The sequence below is a fragment of the Letharia lupina genome (assembly GCF_014066315.1).
Source record: "Letharia lupina isolate WasteWater1 chromosome Unknown contig_23, whole genome shotgun sequence".
Lineage (NCBI taxonomy): Eukaryota > Fungi > Ascomycota > Lecanoromycetes > Lecanorales > Parmeliaceae > Letharia > Letharia lupina.
The window spans coordinates 80632-100868 of record NW_023502992.1 but is presented as its reverse complement, the minus strand read 5'-3'; positions in this window follow the sequence as shown (position 1 = coordinate 100868).

The window sequence follows — 20237 nt, the reverse complement described above, 5'->3', positions numbered from 1 at the left end:
GTATTATTATCTATAAGAGATTTATATTTATTCTTTATAAAAAGTTTCTAATTTATTTAAGATAGCTAGTTAGATATAGTCTACTTATAAATAATAGACTTAAAAATATTTAACTTATTAATATAGTTCGCAAGTAGAGCGAATATTATAAAGACTCTTAAAAGAGAGTTAGAGGATAAATCTCGTAGATTCGAAATTATAAAATTCGAATAATTATATAGCACTCTTTAAATAGCGCTTAACTTACGATCTTCGCGGATAGCTTATATAACTTCGATAATAGTGGATAATAAATCTAAGTCTAAGGAAATTTCTCGTATAAATAGCGTAGATCGAATTATTGATGGTGGTATAGATATAGTATTTAATCGAGTAGCTTATATTAAAAGCGCTTAAGTTAAAAGCTCTCGCGTAATTAATTAAATATATCGCATTAGAGATTCTTATATAAATCTCCGCGAAGGCGCTAGCTTATTAGCTAGTCAGAGAAAATTTAGCCTTAATCTTATAAATATTAAAGATCTTAAAGCCGTTAAAGATTTAATAGTTATTTTAATTATAGATATAATATCTTCTAATACTTCTTTAAATTTAATATCTTTCGAAATATCTATAATACGCTATTTATTTAGTACCTCCTCTATAGCGAATGCTGGTATTATTAGACGTTACCACTTATTCGAGAACTTATAAACCTTGGTTTCTTCTTTCGAGTCTATAATTAAGGGTTATTTTTCTATAAAGTGCGCGCTATTAGCGCGAATAATTATCTTCTTAATAAGATTATATAATTAAAAGATATACTCTCTTTTATATCTTAATAGTATATACTTTTCGCTTTAATTTATAAGCTTCTTCTAGATTCATTTTATCGCGTAAGCGATAAAATCGATTATACGCAAGTAAGAAAGAATAGACTTTTATTAATAGAAGGTCTTAAAAGAAATTACGATAGTTCTAACGTTAGATAATTATATCGTTAGATAATTAGCGATAATAACGATTTTAGACCAAAAAGATTTATTAAGATTAGAGCTTAAAAGGATGAGATGTATCTTATATAATAAGGTCTACTTAAAACGCTTAGCCACATCGTTTATCTAAGGATTATTAAGAACGATAAGTTTCTACTTAATACCCGATAGAGCGAGATAGTTAAGAAAGGCTTTAAATATATACTTATTCTTATTATCGAGGTAAATACGAGAGATCTTATAATTATACGACTTAAGATAAGTCTTAAATCGTAAGAATATAGCGAAGATCTTACTCTTATAGCGGATGCAGTAGACTTTAGAGTAGAAGATGAAATTATTCTTGAATGTTATAAAGTATCTATAGCCATTAAAACTAGTAGAGAATAGAGACTCTATAAGATTACTATAAATGAATTCGCTTAGTTATATATCGGGTATAGTAAGACTAATATAGAAGATAGTCTTCTAGCGCCTCATAATATAGCACTTATAAGTATACTCATCCGCGATATCTTTAATAAAATCCACACCTACCGCTATAGCGGGGAGTCTATTTAGATTCTGCTAACCTAAATAACTTATACGAGTATATCAAAGTTAATAAATCGGGTTCGAAGGAATACTATATATCGTCAAGACACTATTTGAACTATCTTAAAGGTCGAGAAAAAATAGATCTCGATTGCGAGTGCTTATAAGCTTTAAATCGTCTTTGGTTAGAGCGTAGTTAGTCTTATAAAAGCCGATTACGATATCGATATTTAATAGTTTATCGATAGAAAGAAGATTAATATCTATATTAGGTATATATAAAATATTAAGTAAAGTAATATTTACACGCTTATCTTAAATGAAGTAATCTAAGCTAATAATATCGCGGCCGAGGGGCTAAACTTAACTGTCTTTAATATTATAAATAAGATAAGAGTAGATCTTTTCGTAGATAATAAACATCGAACAATCGACGAAGGAATGGTGAGAGTAGTTAGAGTTTATTATTATATAAGAGTATAGGTCGGCGGAGTTAGTAGTTATTAAGTTATACTTTAGACTAGAATCGACGGCTATTAAGTTAATAACTTTCTTATTATCAGCCATATCGAGGATATTAAAATCGTCGAGACTAGAATCTATATGGTGTATGGTCGAATTCAGTTTTTTTAGGAAGGCATAGTTAATATTAAGGTACTTATCCTCCCCTAAAGTAGAGGCGTTAGAAAACGCCTCTTCGATGCGCTTACGCTTGGTGTTGGGGCCCTCCCCTATATTATTAAAGTTAATCGCGGCGATTTAAGCCTTCTTCTTCTTTTCCTTATTCGATATAAACTTTTCGGACTTTAGATAAGAGAACTTGGTTTAGTATTTAGCGGGGGAATACCTAAATTTACATCCGACGGCCTTATATAAAGAACAAGTTTCGCGATTGATTTCTAAGCCGCCGGCTTTATAGTATCTAGCGAACTACTTATCTTTACTCTTATTATTATTATTGCGAATAGCGTATATAATAATATTATTATCTTTAAATAATAGTAGATAGATCTCTTCATTTACCGCGATATAGATAATCTTATTAAATTTAATAGTCTTATTATTATATAGCTTATAAATCTAAGTATAAATTATTATAAAGATATTAAAAGAGTTCTCGAGTTCTATAAGAAAGAGTTGAATTAGAAAGAGCTTTAATAGAGCGAGCGATTTATATAGACTAGCGATTTCGATAATAACCTTATAAAAATTCTTTTTATATTAATGAATACCTCTCTTAAAAGTAAGAATAATATCGAGTAGTTAGCGAATTAGCTTTATATAGAGTTCGAAGCTTTTAGACTTATAATATTTAACGATAGCGTTTAATATTATCTAAGAATTCTCGTTATTATAATCGATCTCGGTGAGCTAATAACTACTATATTCGAGATATTAAAAAATAGCTATATAAGTCTTAAGCTTAGTAGTTTTAATAAAGAATAAAAGATTATTAAGTATTAATTAGCTCTTAATATCTTATCTTTATCTAATATATTTTACGCTAGATTTTAGAATAGCGATAAAGATTAGAGGAAAACTACTCTCGCTAGATTAAGACTAATTAAGAATATTAATCATAATACGCTATAATTAATTATTTAAATTTATCATCGCTAGAGAATAATCTAGATAATAATATATAGAATATTAATAAAGAGGGCGATAGTGGCGATAATAATAGTAATTTAGCTACTATTTTAGATGAGATAATAGAGTTAGAGAAAGACTCTAAGAATAACTTCGAAGCGAGTAAAATAGACTTTTTAATATAAAGACTAAATAGCTTAATATCGCTTATAGAGCTAAGAGTATCTTCGCTAACTTCGAATTTAAGATTAATAAGATTATTATTTAATAAAGTAGCGAGAGTAGAATAAATACTCTAATCGTTATTAGAGTTCTTAAAGATCTTACTAATACTAGCTAACTATCGCCTTTAAGCTTTAAGTTCTTATATAAAAAATAGAAAGTGCTTATGCGTAGAGCTGCGATAGATATAAGCAATCTAGTTAAAATAAAAAATACTTAATAATAAAAATAACTTATAAATATAGACTAATTTCTAGTGGGATTATACGAAATATAGTTATTATAAATATGCGAACCTTCTTCTTAAAGGGGGATTAGTACTCTTCTTATACTACTTATTTAAGGACTTAGATCTAAAATATTTATATCGCTAACTACTACTATAAGACTTCGAAGATTATTCTAACTTTATAATTACGATAATAGAATATAAGCGATCGCGAAAAAAGAATTCGATAATAAAGCCTTAGTCCTCTTTTTTAAGGGGCTTCTAAAGGCCTAGAAGCTAATATTAATAAGATATTCTTATTATTTTAATCTTAGTAGACTTATAAGCGTATTAAGAGATAGTAGTATTAGCTCTAAAATACTTTAAATTACGATTAGACTATTAATACTAATATCTAATTATTTTTAATTAATAACTATTAATTTAATAGTTAGCATATAGTTTTAAACTTGATATTAATATAAAATAACTTTACTTTTAATAGAGTTAAATATTCTAATTTAGCGAAAATTAGTAAGATTTAGAGATCTTAGCGATATAACTCGATTATATAGCGATATAATTATATATTTAATATATTTAGCGAGTTCGATATTTCGACTAAAGGCGGTATACCTTAGCTCGCTTAGAATAGAGGCGAAAGCGGCTTCTAGCCCCTCACATTATTGGCGAATTATATTCGCTTAAGCTTATAATCATTTTAAGAGAGGGAAATACCTTTATCGAGAAGATTAAAAGAATACCTTTATAGCTACTACTATCTTTATATAATAGACTTTAGATATTATAAGATAGATGCTAAAAGCCTAAGAATAATCGCAGTTATAGAGGCGAATAGTAGTTATAATATAATAATTACCGAGTAGAGTCTAGACTTATAATCTATAAAAATATAAGATAAGATACTTAGTTATTAACTATAGAGTTACTATAAAGAAAAGAGCGACTAGATATAAATACGCTAAGGTATATTATATAACCATATTACGTAATTGCTAAGACGCTAAGAATTACGTAATTCGAATTTTAATATAATACTTAATATCTTATTTAGATATCTTTTAAGACTTATATTCTAAGAGGCAGATAAGTTTACATCTTAAAATAAAATCTTAATAAGAAAATCACCCGCTATAAGGCACGCTAAATTATTTAAGAATTCGAATAGTAGAAGAGCTATAATTATTATAATACTTTTATATTAATAATAAAGCTTATAAATTATAAGATAATCTTTATATTTATAATTATCTTAAATTAAGATTTAAAGTAAATAAATATTAAAACTATTTTTCTATATAATAATATAAAGAAAGAAATTTATATACGTTAATTCGATAGCTTTAATAAGAATAATATTAAGATTTATAAGCTAAATAAGATACTTTATAATTTAAAATAATTCTCTTAAATTTAATATTAATATTTTTTAGAGTATATAAAAGAGCTAAGTTTTCTCTCTATTAAATTAAATAATAGCGTATTTATAAATCTTAAAGAGGGTATTATTATAGCGCTTTATATTAATAATATCTTAATTATCGACTTTAATAAAGTCGAGATTTAGCGAATTAAGAAGAGTCTTAATACGAAGTTTTATATATCGAATTTAAAATTATATATCTACTACTTAAATATAATTATTAAGAGAAATTACTATAGTAATATTCTTCGTCTAAGATAAAAGGCTTATATTACTTAATTCTTAAATTATTTTAACTATTAAAATTTTATTCTAATATTAATATCTCTCGAAATTAATTATAAACTAGCTTTTATCGAAGAGGGCTATATCGCTTTAAAGAAATTATAAAAGAACTATTAATCCGCGGTGGGATCTCTTATATATATTATATTTAATATTTATTTTAATATTATCTACGCGATATTATTAATAAGTCGCTATTTAGTTAATTTAACTTTAGCGTATTAAAATACGATTATTTAAATCTTTCGATATTTAAAAGATATAATATACTATAAACTTATATATAAAGACTTTCTTTAAGAACTTATTAATTATATTAATTCTAATTAGACTAATAATATAATTTAAAGATTTATATCTAATTATCTTTTTAATATAAAGAGTAACGCGATTAATTAATTATTTAAATATTAAATTATTATAATATTATTTACTTATAAGATAGAGTATATTAATTAAATATAGATTATTAAAGAAGTAATTTAGCTAAAGAATCTACTTAATTAACTTCTTTATTTTAACGATATAAATTCTAAAGCTATTATTATTTTCGATAATAATTAAAACGTAATTACTCTCGTAAAGAACGCTTAATTTCATACTCGTATTAAGTATATTAATATTATCTACTATTTCGTATAGAAAAAGATTAATAATAGTATTATAAATATATAATATATTCTTACTAATAAATAGATAGCTAATAAACTTATTAAGACTCTCTACTTAAATAAATTCGTTATTTTTCGAGATATTCTTAAAGTAAAAATTACACCTACTTACTCCCTCGATAATTATTAATTTTACTACTATCTTAATATAGTCTTAGTTTAATAATATCTAATAGAAAGACTATTTTATTATACTTATATTTAAATCTAAAGAAATTATCTACTATTAATTACTTTAAAAGAATTATTTTATTAGTTTTTATACTATAGATAATCTATTTAAGTTATTTACTAAATTATTATATTAGATTTAATACTTAGCGAACTTATTAATTTATATTAAAATAGCTATTTCTTTAACGCTATTATCGCTATCGTTATTAAACTTCTAGAGCTCTTTCGAGGAACCTATATCTATTCGTTATTAATATCTCGAATATTACACCTCTAAATTATCGCTATTACAGCCACTATTATTAAGGGCTAGATATTTAAAATAATTTTTATAGAGGACTTAGTAGCTAGCGATATATAGCTAGAAGAATTTCTTTTAATTATTTTATTCAGCTATTCTTATATATATTCTCCGACCTCGAATCGATCGATTTTTGATATGCATCAAATGGTCTAAAAATAAAATTTTCGAAAAACCGCTTTTTAATAAAAAGTGGAATTTAAGTCGAATTTTGATAGGGGACTAGTTTGATATAGTCGTTTTCAGATTTCGACTTTTCACTTTATCTACCTTATTTTGGACGTTGCGAACTTTAAATCTCGTATTTTTTAATTTCGTTTATATAAAGAGATAGAGATATAAGAGATATGATTTTATATTAGCTACCCGGCGCTAACTCACTTTAGCTATCCGATACTGATTTCACTTTCACTACTCGACGCTAATCACTTCACCTTACCTATTCGATTTTGACACCGTTAGCGTTAAACTTCGTGGCTACTGAATTTCGCTTATGAAAGAATACGTGCGAAGGAGAGTGTTGAAATTCGAATCACGTGACTCTTGGCGTCTTGGCGGTCACGTGACATGGTCACGTGACACGCCTTAGCGTGTTCATATCTAGTCGCTCTTTCCTCTATAGTAACTCTATAGTTAATAACTAAGTATCTTATCTCATATTTCCATAAGAGCGACTAGATACGGACACGCTAAGGCGTGTCACGTGACCATGTCACGTGACCGCCAAGACGCCAAGAGTCACGTGATCCGAATTTCAATACTCTTCTTCGCACGTATTCTCTTATAGGCGAAATCGAATAAACACGAAGTTCAATGCTAACGGTATCAAAACCGGGTAGATAAGGTGAAATGACTTGATCGATTTTCGCCGGATTATTAAAGTAAGTTAGCGCCGAGTAATTAAGGTGAAATTCGAGCTAAGTAGTTAAGATAAGTTAGTGCCGAGTAGCTAGCGTAAAAGTATATTCTCTATATATTGAAATTCGGGTTATATAACTCTTAGCGATTATGTAATATGATTACGTAATACGCCTTAGCGTATTCGTATCTAGTCGCTCTTTTCTCTATAGTAACTTTATAGTTAATAACTAAATATCTTATCTTATATTTCTATAGATTATAAGCCCGGGCTCTATCTAGTAACTACTATATTATAAATACTATTCGCCTCTATAACTGCGACTACCTTTAGACTTTTAGCATCTATTTTATAATATCTAAAGTTTATTATATAGAGATAGTAGTAGCTATAAAGATATTCTTTTAATCTTCTCGATAGAGATATTTCTCTCTCTTAAAATAATTATAAGCCTAAGTAAATATAATTTATTAATAATATAAGGGGCTAAAAGCTACTTTCGCCTCTACTCTAAGCGAGTTAAGATATACTATCTCTAATCGAAATATCGAACTCGCTAAATATATTAAGTATACGATTATATCGCTATATAATTAAGTTATATCGCTTAGACCCTTTAAATCTTACTAGCTTTCGCTAAATTAGAATATCTAACTTTATTAAAAGTAAAGTTATTTTATACTAATATCGATTTTTAAATTATATATTAACTATCGAATTAATAACTATTAACTAAAAGTGGCTAGATACTAGTATTAATAGTCTAATTATAGTTTAAAGTATTTTAGAGCTAATACTATTATCTCTTAATACGCTTATAAGCCTACTAAGATTAAAATAATAAGAATATCTTATTAATATTAGCTTCTAGGCCTTTAGAAGCCCCTTAAAAAAAAGGGCTAAGACTTTATTATTAAATTCTTTTTTTATAATTATCTATATTCTATTATCATGATTATAAAATTAAAATAATTTTCGAAGTCTTATAATAGTAGCTAGCGATATAAATATTCTAAATTTAAATCTTTAAACGAGTAATATAAGAAGAGTATTAATTCCCCTTTAAAAAGAAGATTCGTATATCTATAATAATTATATTTTATATAATCTTATTAGAAACTAGTCTATATTTATAAATTATTTTTATTATTAAGTATCTTTTATTCTAATTAAATTATCTATATCTATTATAGCTCTATATATAAGTACTTTCTATTTCTTATATAAAAACTTGAAATCTAAAGATAATAGTTAATTAGTATTAATAAGATCTTCGAGAACTCTAATAATAATTAGAGTATCTATTCTACTTCTACTACTTTATTAAATAATAATTTTATTAATTTCGAATTCGAAGCTAGCGAAGATACTCTTAGCTTTATAAATAATATTAAGCTATTTAGTCTTTATATTAAAAAGCTTATTTTATTTACTTCGAAGCTATTCTTAGAATCTTTCTCTAACTCTATTATCTCGTTTAAAATAATAGCTAAATTATTATTATTATCGCCGCTATCGCTCTCTCTATTAATATTCTATATATTATTATCTAGATTATCTTTTAATAATAATAGATTTAAATAATTAGTTATAGCGCTTTACGATTAATATCTTTAATTAATCTTAATCTAATAAGAGTAGTTTCCCTCTAATATTAATCGCTATTCTAGAATCTAGCGTAGAATATATTAAATAAAGATAAGATATTAAGAGCTAATTAGTACTTAATAATCTTTTACTCTTTATCGAAACTATTAAGTTTAAAACTTATATAACTATTTTCTAATATCTCGAATATAGTAATTATTAGCTTATTAAGATTAATTATAATAATAAGAATTTTTAGATAATATTAAATATTATCGTTAAATACTATAAGTTTAAAGGCTTCGAGCTCTATACGAAGCTAATTTATTAATTACTTAATATTATTCTTATTTTTAAAAGAGATATTTATTAATATAAAAAGAATTTTTATAAGATTACTATCGAAATCGCTAGTTTATATAAATTGCTCGCTCTATTAAAGTTCTTTCTAATTTAACTCTTTCTTATAAGACTTAAGAACTCTTTTAATATCTTTATAATAATTTATATCTAGACTTATAAGCTATATAACGATAAAGCCGTTAAATTGAATAAGATTATCTATATCGCGATGAATAAAGAAATTTATCTATTATTATTTAAAGATAGCGATATTACTATATACGCTATTCGTAATAATAGTAATAAGAGTAAAAATAAATAATTCGCTAGATATTATAAAGCCGACAACTTAGAAATTAATCGCGAAATTTATCTTCTATATAAGATCGTCGAATATAAATTTAGATATTCCCTTATTAAATGCTAGATTAAGTTCTTTTATCTAAAGCTTAAAAAGTTTATATTAAATAAGAAAAAGAAGAAGAAGGCTTAAATTATTATAATTAACTTTAATAATATAGAGGAGGGTCTTAGTATTAAGCGTAAGCGTATTAAAGAGACGCTCTTTAACGTTTTTACTTTAGAGGAGAATAAGTATCTTAATACTAATTATATCTTTCTAAAAGAATTAAATTTAATTATATACTATATAGATCTTAGTTTTAACGATTTTAATATTCTTAATATAATTAATAATAAGAAAGTTATTAACTTAATAATCGTTAATTTTAATTTAGAGTATAACTTAATAATTATTAACTTCGCTAATCTATATTCTTATATAATAATAGACTCTAGCTACTTTCGCTATTTCTTTATTAATTATTTAATATTTATTATTTATAAAAAGATCTACTTTTACTCTATTTACGATATCGAAAATAGTTAAATTTAATCTCTTAATCGTAATATTATTAGCTTAGATTACTTTATTTAAGATAAGCGTATAAATATTACTTTACTTAATATCTTATATATATTTAATATAAATATTAATCTTCTTTTTATTAATAAATTATTAAATATTAATATTATAATCGATTTTTATAAGACTAGCTACGCTCTAATTAAAGATAATTTAAAGCTTATAAATACTTATAATCGAGATCTATTCTTTCTCAACCTCTAGAATAATTTAAATAGTACTTTAACGATATATAGTATTTTTTTAAACTCGATTTATTAACTTTAATATACTTATATAGATTATTTAAATTAGTAAAACTTAAATAAGCTCTTCGCTATAGCGATAGATATAGATTTCACTAAGAATATCGCGAATAAGTATATTTACGAGTGCTATATTATAAAGCGCTAGAAGACTATTTTCTATACTAATTCTACTACGTCTAATATATAATTAAACGAATTTATTTATAGCGATTTTATAAAGCCTCTATTCTCTATAAATTTTAATAGCTATAAATACTTTATAATATTTAAAAATAATTTTATCTTCTACTTTAAAGTCTACTATATTTATTATAAGAGTAAAATCTTCGCTATATTCTTATAATTTAAGATCTATCTTAAATTATATAGCTATAAAATCTCTTATATTCACTTTAATAATAGAGGTAAATATATATCTAAAGCCTTTCTTAATTATCTCGCTCTATTAAATATTAAATAAAAATCTATTATATCTAATAACTCTTAGATAAATAATATAGTTAAGCGTTTTAGATAGATCTTACTATATAAGATATATCTTATTCTTTTAAACTCTAATCTTAATAAATCTTTTTAATCTAAAATCGTTATTATCGCTAATTATCTAACGATATAATCGCTTAATATTAAGATTATTATAACTCCTTTTAAAGCCTTCTATTAACGAAAATTTATTCTTTTCTACTTATATATAATTAATTTTATCGCTTATATAATAAAACGAATCTAAAAGAAACTTATAAATTAAAGTGAAAAGTATATACTATTAGAGTATAAAAGAGAGTATATCTTTTAATTATATAATCTTATTAAAAAGATAATTATTCGCGCTAATAGCGTATACTTTATAAAAAAACAATCTTTAATTATAGACTTAAAAGAAGAAATTAAAGTTTATAAGCTCTCGAATAAGTGGTAATATCTAATAATATTAATATTCGCTATAAGAAAGATATTAAATAAATAGTATATTACTAATATTTCGAAAGACGTTAAATTTAAAGAAGTATTAGAAGACGTTATATCTATAATTAAAATAACTACTAAATTTTCAGCGGCTTTAAGATCTTTAATATTTATAAAATTAAGATTAAATTTTCTCTAGTTAGTTAATAAGCTAGCGCCTTCGCGAAGATCTATATAAGAGTCTTTAATACGATATATTTAATTAACTACGCGAGAGCCCTTAGCTTAAATACCTCTAATATAGACTACTCGATTAAATACTATATTTATATTACTACTAATAATTCGATCTACGCTATCTATATAAGAAATTTCCTTAAGCTTAAATTTATTATTTATTATTATTGAAGTTATATAAGCTATTCGCGAAGATTATAAGTTAAGCGCTATTTAAAGAATATTATATAATTATTCGAATCTTATAATTTCGAATCTACGAAATTTATTCTCTAACTCTCTTTCGAAAGCCTTTACGATATTCGCTTTACTTACGAACTATATTAATAAACTAGATATTTTCGAGCTTATTATTTATAAGTAGATTATATCTAATTAGCTATCTTAAATAAATTAAGAACTTTTTATAAAGAATAAATATAAATCTCTTATAAATAATAACACTTAATATCTTATTTAGGCGTCTTCTAAGGCTTATATTCTAAGAGATAAATAAATCTATATCTTAAAATAAGATCTCGATAAAGAAATTACTCGCTATAAGATATATTAGATTATTCGAGGATTCGAATAGTAGAAGAATTATAACTATTATAACACTTTCGTGTCGATAATAAAGTCTATAAACTATAAGATAATCTTCGCACTTATAATCGCTTTAAATTAAGATTTAAAGTAAATAAATATTAAAACTATCTTTTTATATAGTAATATAAAGAAAAAGATTTATATACGCTAATTCGATAGCTTTAATAAAGATAATATTAAGGTCTATAAGCTAAATAAGATACTTTATAATCTAAAATAATCCCCTTAAGTCTAATATTAGTACTTCTCGAAGTATATAAAGAAGCTAAGTCTTCTCTCTATTAAATCGAATAATAGCGTATTTATAAATCTTAAAGAGAATACTATTATAGCGCTCTATATTAACGATATTTTAATTATTAATCTTAGTAAAGTCGAGATTTAACGAATTAAAAAGGATCTTAACGCGAAGTTTTATATATCGAATTTAGAATTATATATCTATTATTTGAGTATAACTATTAAGAGAGATTATTATAGCGATATTCTTCGCCTAGAATAAGAGGCTTATATTACTTAATTCTTAAATTATTTTAACTATTAAAATCTTATCTTAATATCGATATCTCTCGAAATTAGTTATAAACTAGCTTTCGTTAAAGAGAACTATATCGTCTTAAAGAAATTATAAGAGAACTATTAATTCGCGATAAAATCTCTTATATATACTATACTCAATATTCGTCTTAATATCGCCTATGCGGTATTATTGGTAAATCGCTACTTAGTTAACTTAACTTTAGCGTATTAAAATATAATTATTTGAATCTTTCGATATCTAAAGAATATAGTATACTACGAACTCGTATATAAAGACTTTCTTTAAGAATTTATCGATTATATTAATTCTAATTAGATTAACGATATAACTTAAAGATTTATATTTAGCTATCTCTTTAATATAGAAAGCGGCGCGATTAGTTAGTTATCTAAGCGTTAAATTATTATAATATTATTTATTTATAAGATAGAGTATATCGATTAGATGTAAGCTATTAAAGAAGTAATCTAACTAAAGAATCTACTTAATTAACTCCTTCGCCTCAATAATATAGATCTTAAAATTATCGTTATTTTCGATAATAATTAAGGCGTAATTACTCTTATAAAGAATACTTAATTTTATACTTACACTAAGTATATTAATATTACTTATTATTTCATACGGAAAAAGATTAATAATAGTATTATAAATATACGATATATTTTCACTAATAAATAGATGGCTGATGGGCTTATTAAAGCCCTTTACTTAGATAAATTCGTTGCTTTTCGAGATGCTCTTAGAGTAAAAGCTATATCTACTTACCCTCTCGATAATCGTTAATTTTACTACTACTTTAATATAGTCTTAATATAACCTTAATTTAATAATATCTAATAAGAAGACTATTCTATTATATCTACACCTAGATTTAGAAGAGTTATCTACTATCGACTACTTTAAGAAAATCATTTTATTAATTCCCGTACTACGAATAATGTATTTAAGTCGTCTATTAAGTCGCTATATTAGACTTAACACTTAGCGAACTTATTAATTTATATTAAAACAACTATTTCTTCAACGCTATTGCCGCTATCGTTACTAAACTTTCAAAGCTCTTTTAAGAAACCTATATCTATTCGTTACTAATATCTCAAATATTACACCTTTAAATTACCGCTATTATAGCCACTATTATTAAAAGCTAGATATCTAAAATAACCCTTATAGGAAATCTAGTAATCGACGATATATAGCTAGAAGAATTTCTTTTAATTATTTTATTTAATTATCTCTACATATATTCTTCGATCTTAAATCAATTAATTTTTAATATGCATCAGATAATCTAAAAATAAAATTTTCGAAAAATCGCTTTTTAATAAAAAGTGGAATTTGGATTAAATTTTAATAGGGGACTAGTTTGATATAGTCGTTTTCAGATTTCGACTTTTTATCTTATCTACCCTATTTTAGACGTCGCGAACTTTAAATCTTATATTTTTTAATTTTGTTTATATGAGAGAGAAGGAATAAAGGGAGTATAAAGGGGGTATCTTTACGCTAGTTACCCGGCGCTAACTTACTCTAGCTACTTAGCTCGAATTTTACTTTAATTATTCGGCGCTAGTCTTACTTTAATAACCCGGCGAAAATCGATTAAGTTATTTCATCTTATCTACTCGATTTTAAACCCTATCAACATTAAGCTTTATATTTACTAGATTTCGCCTATAAGAGAATATATATAAAGAGAAGTATTAAAATTCGAGTTACATAACTCTTAGCGGTTATATAATATAGTTACGTAATACGCCTTAGCGTATTACGTATCTAGTCGCTCTTTTCTTTATAGTAAATTCATAGTTAACAACTAAGTATCTTATCTTATATTTTCATACTATACCCCCTATATCCTTACTCTCCCCTATACGAACGAAATTAAAAAATACGAGATTTAAAGTTCGTAACGTTTAAAACGGGGTAGGTAAAGTGAAAAGTCGAAATCTAAAAACGACTATATTAGATCAGTCCCCCACCAAAATTCGATCCAAATTCCACTTTTTATTAAAAAGCGGTTTTTTAGAAATTTTATTTTCAGATCATCTAGTATATATTAAAAATCGATTAATTCGAGATTGGAGGATATATATGAAAGTAGCTGAATGAAATAATTAGAAGAAATCCTAGGCCGTTTTAGGTGACTGGTTCTTGGTAATAGTGGCTAGCGGCGGTAAATTCGAGGTGTAATATCCGAGGCATTGATGACGAATAGATATAGATTCTTCGAAAGAGCCTTAGAAGTTTAATAGCGATAGTAATAATAGCGCTAAAGAAATAGCTATTTCGATATAAAATAGCGAGTTCGCTAAGTATTAAATCTAATATAGCGACTCGGCGAGTGACTTAAATAGATTATTTATAATACGAAGATTAATAAAATAGCTTTTCTAAAGTAGTCGATAATAGATAATTTCTCTAAATTTAAATATAGATATAATAGAATAGCTTTTCTATTAGATATTATTAAATTAAAGTTATATTAAAATAATAATAAGATTATTAACTATTAAGAGGGTAAGTAGATATAACTTTCATCTTAAGAATATTTTGAAAAGTAATAAATTTATTTAAGTAAAAGACCTTAATAAGTCTATTAGCTATCTATTTATTAATAAAAATATATTATATATTTATAGTATTATTATTAATCTTTTCTTATACGAAATAGTAAATAATATTAATATACTTAATATAAATATAAAATTAAGTATTCTTTATAAAAGTAATTACGCTTTAATTATTATCGAAAATAATAATAGCTTTAAAGTCTATATTATCGAGATAAAGAAGTTAATTAAATAGATTTTTTAGTTAAATCGCTTTTTTAATAACCTATATCTAATTAATATATTTTACTTTATAAATAAATAATATTATAATAGCTTAATACTTAGATAATTAATTAATCGCGTTATTTTCTATATTAAAGAGATAGTTAAATATAGATCTTCGAGTTATATTATTAGCTTAATTAGAATCGATATAATTAATAAGTTCTTAAAAAAAGCCTTTATATATAAGTTTATAGTATATTATATCTTTTAGATATCGAAAGATTTAAATAATTATATTCTAATATATTAAAGTTAGATTAGCTAAATAATAACTTATTAATAATATTATATAAGCGATATTAAAACGAGTATCGAGTATAATATATATAAGAGATCTTATCGCGAATTAATAGTTTTTTTATAATTTTTTTAAGGCGATATAGTTCTCTTCGATAAGAGCTAGTTTATAACTAGTTTTAAGAAATATTAATATTAAGATAAGATTTTAATAGTTAAAATAATTTAAGAATTAAGTAATATAAGCCTCTTATTTTAGACGAAGAATATCGCTATAATAATCTCTTTTAATAATTATATTTAAATAGTAGATATATAATCTTAAATTCGATATATAAAACTTCGTATTAAGTCTCTTCTTAATCCGCTAAATCTCGACTTTACTTAGATTAATAATTAAGATATTATTAATATAGAGCGCTATAATAATATCCTCTTTAGAATTTATAAATATACTATTATTCGATTCGATAGAGAGAAAACTTAATTTTTTTATATACTTCGAGAAATATTAATATTAAACTTAAGAAGATTATTTTAGATTATAAAATATCTTATTTAACTTATAAATCTTAATATTATCTTTATTAAAGCTATCAAATTAATATATATAAATCTCTTTCTTTACATTATTATATAAAAAGATAATTTTAATATTTATTTACTCTAAATCTTAATTTAGAGTAATTATAAGTATAAAGATTATCTTATAATTTATAGACTTTATTATTAATACGAAAGTATTATAATAATTATAATTCTTCTATTATTTAAATTTTTAAATAATCTAATATATCTTATAGCGAGTAATTTTCTTATTAAAATCTTATTTTAAGATATAGATTTATCTATCTCTTAGAATATAAGCCTTAAAAGACGTCTAAATAAGATATTAAGTATTATTATCTATAAGAGATTTATATTTATTCTTTATAAAAAATTCTTAATTTATTCGAGATAGCTAATTAGATATAGCCTGCTTATAAATAATAGACTTAAAGATATTTAATTTATTAATATAATTCGCAAGTAAAGCGAATATCACAAAGGTCTCTAAAAGAGAATTAAGAGATAGATTTTATAGATTTAAAATTATAAAATTTGAATAATCGTATAGCACTCTTTAAATAGCGCTTAACTTACGATCTTCGCGAATAGCTTATATAACTTCGATAATAGTAAATAGTAAATCTAAGTCTAAGAAAATTTTCTATATAGATAGTATAGATTAAATTATTAATAATAGTATAGATATAATATTTAATCGAGTAGTCTATATTAAAAGCGTTTAAATTAAAAACTCTCGCGTAATTAATTAGATATATTATATTAGAGACTCTTATATAGATCTTTATAAAGACGCTAGCTTATTAGTTAGCTAGAGAAAATTTAGTCTTAATCTTATAAATATTAAAGATTTCGAAATTATTAAAGATTTAATAGCTATTTTAATTATAGATATAATATCTTCTAATACTTTTTTAGATTTAACGTCTTTCGAAATATTAATAATATATTACTTATTTAGTATCTCCTCTATAGCGAATATTAATATTATTAGATATTATTATTTATTTAAAAACTTATAAGCCTTAATTTCTTCTTTTAAATTTATAATTAAGGGTCGTTTTTTTATAAAGTACACGCTATTAGCGCGAATAACTATCTTCTTAATAAGATTATATAATTAAAAGATATACTCTCTCTTATATTTTAGTAGTATATACTTTTTACTTTAATTTATAAGCTTTTTCTAGATTTATTTTATCGTATAAGTAATAAAATCGATTATATATAAGTAGAAAAGAATAGATTTTCGTTAATAGAAGACCTCGAAAGAGATTACGATAGTCCTAACATTAGATAATTATATCGTTAGATAATTAGCGATAATAACGATTTCAGGTTAAAAAGATTTATTAAAATTAAAGCTTAAAAGAATAAGATATATCTTATATAGTAAGATTTATCTAAAACGCTTAATTATATTATTTATCTAGAGGTTATTAAATATAATAGATTTCTACTTAATACTCGATAAAGCGAGATAATTAAAAAAGACTTTAAATATATACTCGCCCTTATTATTAAAACGAATATAAGAGATTTTATAGCTATATAATTTAAGATAGATCTTAAATTATAAGAATATAGCGAAGATCTTACTCTTATAGCGAATATAGTAGACTTTAAAGTAGAAGATAAAATTATTTTTAAATATTATAAAGTATTTATAGCTATTAAAATCTATAAAAAATAAAGACTCTATAAGATCGCTATAAATAAATTCGCTTAATTATATATTAAGCGTAATAGAACTAATATAAAAAATAATCTTTTAGTACTCTATAATATAGCACTCGCAAGTATACTTATTCGCGATATTCTTAATAAAATCTATATTTATTATTATAGCGAGAAGTCTATTTAAGTTCTATTAATCTAAATAATTTATATAAATATATTAGAGTTAATAAATTAAGTTTAAAGAAATACTATATATCGCTAAAGTACTATTTAAACTATTTTAAAGATTAAAAAAGAATAAATCTCGATTATAAGTATTTATAAGCTTTAAATTATCTTTAATTAAAGCGTAGCTAGTCTTATAAAAGTTAACTACAATATCGATATTTAAGAGTTTATTAATAAAAAGAAGATTAATATTTATATCGAATATATATAAAACTTTAAATAGAGTAATATTTATATATTTATCTTAAATAGAGTAATTTAAGCTAATAATATTATAACTAAAAAATTAAATTTAATTATTCTTAATATCGCGAATAGAATAAGAGTAAATCTTTTTATAGATAATAAATATTAAATAATCAACGAAGAAATAATAAGAGTAGTTAAAGTTTATTATTATATAAAAATATAAATTAACGAAGTTAACTACTATTAAGTTATACTTTAGACTAAAATTAATAACTATTAAATTAATAACTTTTTTATTATTAGTTATATCAAAAATATTAAAATCGTTAAAGCTAGAATTTATATAATATATAATTAAATTTAATTCTTTTAGAAAGATATAGTTAATATTAAAATACTTATTCTCTTTTAAAATAGAAGTATTAAAAAGTATTTCTTTAATACGCTTACGCTTAGTATTAAGGCTTTTCTCTATATTATTAAAGTTAATTATAATAATTTAAGCCTTCTTCTTCTTTTTTCTTATTCGATATAAACTTTTTAAATTTTAGATAAAAGAACTTAGTTTAATATTTAGCGAAGGAATATCTAAATTTATATTCGATAATCTTATATAAGAGGTAAGTTTTACGATTAATTTCTAAGTTATTAACTTTATAATATCTAGCGAACTATTTATTTTTACTCTTATCGCTATTATTATAAATAGCGTATATAATAATATCGCTATCTTTAAATAATAATAGATAAATTTCTTTATTTATCGCGATATAGATAATCTTATTAAATTTAATAGTCTTATTATTATATAGCTTATAGATTTAAGTATAAATTATTATAAAGATATTAAAAGAGTTTTTAAGTCTTATAAGAAAGAGCTAAATTAAAAAGAGCTTTAATAGAATAAGCAATTTATATAAATTAGCGATTTTAATAATAATTTTATAAAAATTCTTTTTATATTAGCGAATATCTCTTTTAAAAGTAAAAGTAATATTAAGTAATTAGCGAATTAGCTTTATATAAAGCTCGAAGTCTTTAGACTTATAATATTTAGCGATAGCGTCTAATATTATTTAAGAATTCTTATTATTATAATTAATTTCGATAAGCTAGCGATTATTATATTTAAGACGTTAAAAAATAGCTATATAAGTTTTAAGCTTAATAATTTTAATAAAGAGTAAAAGATTATTAAATATTAATTAGTTTTTAATATCTTATCTTTATCTAATATATCTTATATTAGATTTTAGAATAACGATAAAGATTAAAGAAAAACTATCTTCGCTAAATTAAGATTAATTAAAAATATTAATTATAACGCGCTATAACTAATTATTTAAATTTATTATTATTAAAAAATAGTTTAAATAATAATATATAAAATATTAATAAAGAGAGTAATAATAGCGATAATAATAATAATTTAATTACTATTTTAGATAAGATAGTAGAGTTAAAAAAAGATTCTAAGAATAATTTTAAAGTAAGTAAAATAGATTTTTTAGTATAAAGGTCGAATAGCTTAATATTATTTATAGAGCTAAGTATATCTTTACTAACTTTAAATTTAAAATTAATAAAACTATTATTCGATAAAATAGCGAAAGTAAAATAAATACTTTAATCGTTATTAGAGTTTTTAAAAATCTTATTAATACTAGCTAATTATTGTCTTTAAACTTTAAATTCTTATATAAAAAATAAGAAGTACTTATATATAGAGCTGCGATAGATATAGACGATTTAGTTAAAATAAAAGATATTTAATAATAAAAATAACTTATAAATATAGACTAATTTCTAATAAAATTATATAAAATATAATTATTATAAGCGTATAAACCTTCTTCT